Consider the following 7,687-nt stretch of genomic DNA (forward strand, 5'->3'; position numbering starts at 1 on the left):
AAACAAGTATGTTTAAAATATTTAATGACATAAGCATAAAACTTGAAGTTATCTGTAGGGGAGGTCCAATTATGAAAAATGGTGTAGTAGATATGAAAAAGAACTAAATTAAAAAGAATAAAAAAAAAAGAAAAATACAACAAGGAAAATTTATCTCAGTAAATGCAAAAAAAAAATTTTAAACTTTAAAATCCATTTATGATAAAAACTCTTAATGAACTAGGAATACAAGAAACTTTCTTAAGCTGATAAGATATACTTAATGGTGACATGGGGAGCATTTTTCCTTCACAATAAGAAAGGATGTCTGCTATCACCACTTCTCTTCAACATTGTACTTCTCTAATACAACAGGGCAAGAAAAAAAATTGAATGTATGAGTACAGAAAAGAAAAACAGAAAAAAAAAACTCCCATTATATGCAGATAACATCATTATGTACACAGAAATTCTAAAGAATCTATAAGAGAGTTTAGCAAAGTTCCTAGATACAAAAACATGCAAATAAAATCAATTGTATTTCCATATACCTGTTACAAACCATTAGAAAAAGAAATGTAAAAAAAATACACATATATTTCTAATTGTTTAAAACAACATATACCCACTGCCATCGAGTTGATTCCAACTCATAGTGATCTTATGGGACAGAGTATAACTGCCCCGTAGGGTTTCATAAAACAATATATATCTAATGCTAAATCTAACAAAAGATATGCAGGAACTCTGCTGGTAAAATGATAAGACTTTACTGAGAGATATTAAAGAAATTACATGTAAATAGAGAAAAAATACCACATTAATGAATTTAAAGGCTCATCATTCTGTGGATGTTAATTCTCTCCATACTGACTCAGAGATTCAATGCAATTCAAAAAAAAAAAAAAATCCACAGTATTTTCTTGTACGTGTAAACCACGATGACAAGCTACTTCTGAAATTTAATTAACATGCAAAAGGCTAAGAATAGCAAATAAACTCTTGAAAACAGAGAAATAAAAAGGAGCACTTGATTTACCAGATATTAAGACAAATTACAAGGACAGCCAAGAAAGGGTGATATTTCAGCAGTGATAAATTAATAACCAATTGAACCAAAAAGAGAAACTGACCTATATATACATTTATGACACTTGATAATAGGAGAAAGGTATCACTTTAGATAAATGAGGAAAGGCTGGACTGTTTCAATGGTGCTGGGACAACTGGTTGTCCAAATGGGAACGAAGAAAATAATCTTAATACATACTTACATACATATATATGTGTGTAGATTCACAATACATACATATATAGCAATCAAGTTAAAGCAGATCAAAAATTAAGTATAAAAGGCAAAACTGTATAGCTTTTAGAAGAGAATTTAGAAGAATATTTTTGTGACCTTGGGGTAGAAAAGATTTCTTAAACAAGACACAGAAACAGGTGTTTAGGAAAGGACTGAAAAAATTGACTACAATTAAAAAAAAAAATCTGTGCATAAAAAGACAACATTAAGAAAATGAAAAGGCAAGCATCAGAGTGGGAGAGGAATTCCTAAAACACATAAACAAACAAAAAAGGTTCTTGTTCAAAATACATTAAAAAAAGTCTAAACAAATCAGTAAGAACAACATAGATGACATAACAGAAAAATGGCAAGAGACTTCAATAGGCATTTATAAAACAGGTATCCAAATGGTCAATAAATATTAAAAGGCATTCATTATCATTGCTAGTAAGGAAAAGACAAATTGATGCCACATAAAGCCTCTACATACCTATCAGTTTGGAAAAAATTTTCAAGACTTGTTACTAATCTCGATCCAAACATTGGTGAAGATATGGAGAGAGAAACTCCCACCACTGGTGACAGTAAAAATCGATACACCACTGTGGAAAACAGTGAGGCATTTTTATTAAAGTTGAAGAGATACATACTATCCTATGACCCCCTAGGCAGGATAGTATGTATCTCTTCAACTTTAATAAAAATGTATCTATAAGGACCAGAATAAGTACTCCAGAATGTTCACAGAAATAGTTTAAATGCTTTAAATTGGAAACAGTCAAAATAGTCAAATAAGCCATTAACAGAGGAATGGCTAGATTGTGATATAATGACAGAATGAAATATATACAGACAAACTACAATTAACATGGGTGAATCTAATAAGTTAATGTTGGGCAAAAAACAAGAATTCACACACTTTCATCCAATTTATATAGAGTTTAAAAACATTGGCAAACTGATTTATATTATTAGAGATACATATAAAGATGCTGTGTCTGTCAGTTTGTTGTACTGTAGGTAGGTTTCGTGTTGCCGTGATACTGGAGGCTTGGCCACTGGTATTTCAAATACTATCAGGGTCACCCTTGGTGGACAAGTTTCAGTGGAGCTTCCAGACTAAGACAGACTAGGAAGAAGGACCTGGCAGTCTACTTCTGAAAAAATTGGCCAGAGAAAACCTTATGAATAGCAGTGGAACATTGTCTCATATACTGCTGGAAGATGAACCCCTCAGGTGGGAAGGCACTCAAAATATGACTGGGGAAAAGCTGCTTCCCAAAGTAGAGTCAACCTTAACGAAGTGGATGAAGTCAAACTTTTGGAACCTTCATTTGCTGATGTGGCATGACTCAAAATGACAAGAAACAGCTGCAAACATCCATTAATAATTGGAACACGGAATGTACAAAATATGAATCTAGGAAAATTGAAAGTGATCAGAAAGAAAATGGAATGCATAAAATCAATATCCTAGGCATTAGTGAGCTGAAGTGGACTGGTATTGGCCATTTTGATCAGAATATCATATGGTCTACTATGCCGGGAAAGATGAAGAAGAATGGCGTGTTCATTGTAAAAAAAAGAAAAAAAATTTTTTTCAAGAAATGTCCTGAAGCACAATGCTCTCAGTGAGTGGATAATATCCATACACCTACAAGAAAGATCAGTTAATACAACTGTTATTCAAATTTATGAGCCAATGACTAAGGCCAAAGATTACAAAATTGAAGATTTTTACCAACTTCTCCAGCTGAAATTGATCAAACGTGCAATCAAGATGCATTGATGATTACTGGCGATTGGAATGCCAAAGTTGGAAACTAAGAAGAAGGATCAGTAGTTGGAAAATATGGCCTTGGTGATAGAAATGACACCAGAGATTGCATGATAGAATTTTGCAAGACCAACGACTTCTTCATTGCAAACGTCTTTTTTCAACAACATAAATGGTGACTATACACGTGGACCTCACCAAATGGAATGCACAGGAATCAAATTGACTGTATCTGTGGAAAAAGATGGTGGTAAAGCTCAATAGCATCAGTCAGAACAAAGCCAGGGCCGACTATGGAACAGACCATCAATTGTTCATATGCAAACTCAAGTTGAAGCTGAAGAAAATTAAAACAAGTCCATGAGAGCCAAAGTACGACCTTTAGTATATCCCACCTGAATTGAAAGACCATCTCAAGAATAGATTTGATGTGTTGAAGACTAATGGCCAAAGACCAAATGAGTTGTGAAATGACAGACATCATGAACATCATACATGAAAAAGCAAGAGGACATTAAAAAGAAAGGAAAGAAAGAAAAGACTAAAACAGATGTCAGAAGAGACTCTGAAAGTTGCTCTTGAACATCGAGTAGCTAAACAGAACTGAAGAAATGATGCAGTAAAAGAGCTGAACAGAAGATTTCAAAGGGCAGCTTGAAAAGATGAAGTATTATAATGAAATGTGCAAAGACCTGGAGATAGAAAACCAAAAAGTTAGAACATACTCAGCATTTCTCAAGCTGAAAGAACTGAAGAGTAAATTTAAGCCTGGAGTTGCAATATTGAAGGATTTTATAGTGAAAATATTAAATGATGGAGGAAATATCAAAAGAAGATGGAAGGAATACGCAGAGTCACTTTACCAAAAAAGAACTGGTCGATGTTCAAACATTTCAGGAGGTAGCATATGATCAAGGGCTGAAGGTACTTATGGAAGAGGTCCAAGCTGCACTGAAGGCACTGGCGAAAAATAAGGCTCCAGGAATTGATGGAATACCAATTGAGATGTTTCAACAGATGTAGTGCTGAAGGTGCTCGCTCATCTATGCCAAGAAATTTGGAAGACAGCTACCCGGCCAACTGACTGAAAAGAGATCCATATTTGTACGCATTCTAAAGAAAGCGATCCAACAAAATGTGGAAATTACTGAACAATATCATTACTGCCACACAAAAGTAAAATTTTGTTGAAGATTATTCAAAAGCAGCTGCAGCAGTACATCGACGGGGAACTGCCAGAAATTCGAACCAGATTCAGAAGAGGAGGTGAAATGAGGGATATCATTGCCGATGTCGGATGGATCCTGACTAAAAGCAGAGAATACCAGAAAGATGTTTACCTGTGTTTTATTGCCTATGCAAAGGCATTTGACTGTGTGGATCATAACAAATTATGGATAACATCTCAAAGGATGGGAATTCCAGAACGTTTAATTGTGCTCCTGAAGAACCTGTACATAGACCAAGAGGCAGTAGTTCAAACAGAACAAGGGATACTGCATGGTTGAAAGTCAGGAATGTGTACATCATGATTGTATCCTTCACTAGATTTATTTAATCTGTATGCAGTGCAAATAATCTGAGAACCTGGACTATATGAAGAAGAGCAGAGCATCAGAATTGGAGGAAGAGTCACTAACAACCTGTGATATGCAGATGACACAACCTTGCTTGCTGAAAGAGAAGAGTACTTGAAGCACTTACTGGTGAAGATTAAAGACCACAGGCTTCAGTAGGAACTACACCTCAACATAAAGAAAACAAAGATCCTCACAACTGGACCAATAAGCAACATAATGATAAATGGAGAAAATATTGAAGTTGTCAAGGATTTCATTTTACTTGAAGCCCCAATCAACACCCATGGGAGCAGCAGTCAAGAAATCGAATGATGTATTGCATTGGGCAAATCTGCTGCAAAACGTTTCTTTAAAGTGTGAAAAAGGAAAGTTGTCACTTAAAGGTCCAAGGTGCATCTGACCCAAACCATGGTGCTTTCAATCATCTCATATGCATATGAAAGCTGGACAATGAATAAGAAAGACCGAAGGAGAATTGATGCCTCTGAATTATGGTATTGGTGAAGACTACTGAATATACCACGGACTGCCAGTAGAAAGAACAATCTGTCTTGGAAAAAGTATAGCCAGAATGCTCATTAGGTGCAAATATGGTGAAACTTTGGGCATTTTATCAGGAGGGACCAATCCTTGGAGATGAAAAAGGGTCATCAAAAAAGAGGAAGACCCTTAATGAGATGGAGTGACACAGTGGCTGCAACAATGGGTTCAAGCATAACAGTGATTATGAGAATGGCTCAGGACCTGGCAGTGTTTTGTTCTGTTGTACGTAGGGTCCCTATGAGTTGCAACTGACTAGAGAGGGCACCTAACGACAACAACAACAACATAAAGATGTTAAAAATATAAAGACAAGCAAAGAAGTGATACAGTAAGTTTCTGAGTTACAAATGTCAGACTTATGAAAAACTCAGCTTGCCCTTTAATGTTATATGAATTTGCCCTCACTTTGAAATGACTGAACCAACCCCTATTCGCAACAAATTCTTCATTACAATCACCTTCACTTGCTGGACGTGCAGCTTTTAAATCATTGAAAAGGCTTCAAGCCCTTTCTCGCATTAACCCAACCCAAATCCGTTGCTGTTTAGTTGACTCCAAGTAGAACTGCCCCAAAGGGTTTCCAAGGAGCAACTGGTGGATTTGAACTGCCAATATATTTGGTTAGCAGATGTAGCACTTAACCACTGCACCACCAAACCTTCCTCACAGAGGACAGCTCCCCCCAGTCTCATGATGGAAGCAAAGCTAAATAAGTTTAACTTCATAAAAACTCTTTTGCAGAAAAAACAGCTCTTTTGCAGAAGACCTTGTGTAACATTTCTTTGTCTGTGGTTGTATGGTATCTCTATGGTGTTCTGGATTAAACCCATCCACCCTGGGTATTAAAGGTATTAAAGTACTTTCCTCTAAAAACTCTCCTAAGTATAAAAACTCTTATTTCTTAAATAGCAAGTTTTGACACTTATTTGGAAAATGAGCCCAGAAAACTGATCTTAAATAGTTAAGAGGGCTTCTTTTGTAAGAAGTTTTTTTTTCTTTAAAAAAAAAAAAGGAAATTTATGCTTGTGAGGTTGGTGTTGAAAGAAGGCTGACAGTGTCCCAGTTTAATGTATTCTGATTCACATCGTTCATCTATATACACTGGCATCTTCATACACGATTTATTCATGATGACTAGGACAAGCAAAAGGAGGAATGAATTTAAAGGAAATTAGACATTTTTTTAAGAAAATAGAAGAGTGTTAAGTCTGAAAAGTGATAAGAAAATGTATATGGCACAGAGCAGCACAATGTAGAGAATAAATCAGAACTAACAGATGATGAGTTTACTTACACGGCAGTGACAGTTTGACACAGTTTTGATTATTTAAAAAAATAAACTCTAAAATAATAATCTTCAGCTTTTTTGAGTAAATATAGTCATGATGATGAGATTTGGTTGAATCTGATAAGCCAGTTTTATGGCTTCTTGTCTTGTTACTATTTTCAAGTTAAATGTCAGGAAAAAATCAACTTGGAAAAGAAAAGAAGCAACCTGCTGCTAATAACTGGCAAAATAATTGAGAATTTTCCCATAGCCATAAAAAACAAAATATATTTTACATTTACCTGACTACACTCCCTACACACACACACACACACACACACACACACACACACACACTCCTATAGGTACAAATTGAATAGTTTTGCCCTCCAAATTATGACCCAACTAGCTGGAAGATTTTACTACTGTCTTTTCACCCAATCCACCCATCTCCTTTCCATTCTGTTGAACCTCTCTATTGGGGAATCTCTATTTTAATGATCTAGAGACGTGCTCTATTTTAAGTCATTCATTCATTCAACAAACATCGTATCTGTAGCAAGGAATACAATCAACGAGATCTTAACCTATATCATAGCATGGTTGGATGATTAAATGTGATAACAATGAAGTGCTGAGAACAATGTATGGAATCAATTAACATCAGTCATTATCATCATCATCACTAGAGTGTTTATTGGGGTATGGAATCCTGGGATGTGGTGGCAAGACTTGTAGGAATAAGAGTTGTGTACCAAGACAGGGTTGAGTATAAGCCTCCCTCTTTTCAGTCTTTAATCTAGAGGGAATGGGTTTAGCAACATGGTACCATGTTTTAGCTCAAAACATTTCAGCCAGTGAAGACAACTAGAGGAAGGAGATCGCTCCCATGGCCTCATGTCCATCTATCGATTATTGTTTAGACAAGCAGCTACTATGATCACAAGTGAACATGAGAAAACCAGGGCTGGAAGGAAACCAGCTAGAAAGAAAAGTCTCCTACGGGGTCACCCCCCATCTCTCATTTCTCAGTTTCCCACATATATCTAAGTTACAGGGAGAAGCTGGAGAGAGGAGACTAATGGAGCTTATCCTAATGGTGAATACACTATGAGCTGATGATGATGGTGCAAAATTATGGTCGAATTGGCTGGGAGTGTATTTTAAACCTACTCTCCACTTCATTTCTGTCTCTTACCCATTTGCTTAGGATGAGTTGTGGCTAAACAGCATAATCAATGTTGCTTAAA

The sequence above is a fragment of the Loxodonta africana genome, chromosome 1, assembly GCF_030014295.1.
Source record: "Loxodonta africana isolate mLoxAfr1 chromosome 1, mLoxAfr1.hap2, whole genome shotgun sequence".
Lineage (NCBI taxonomy): Eukaryota > Metazoa > Chordata > Mammalia > Proboscidea > Elephantidae > Loxodonta > Loxodonta africana.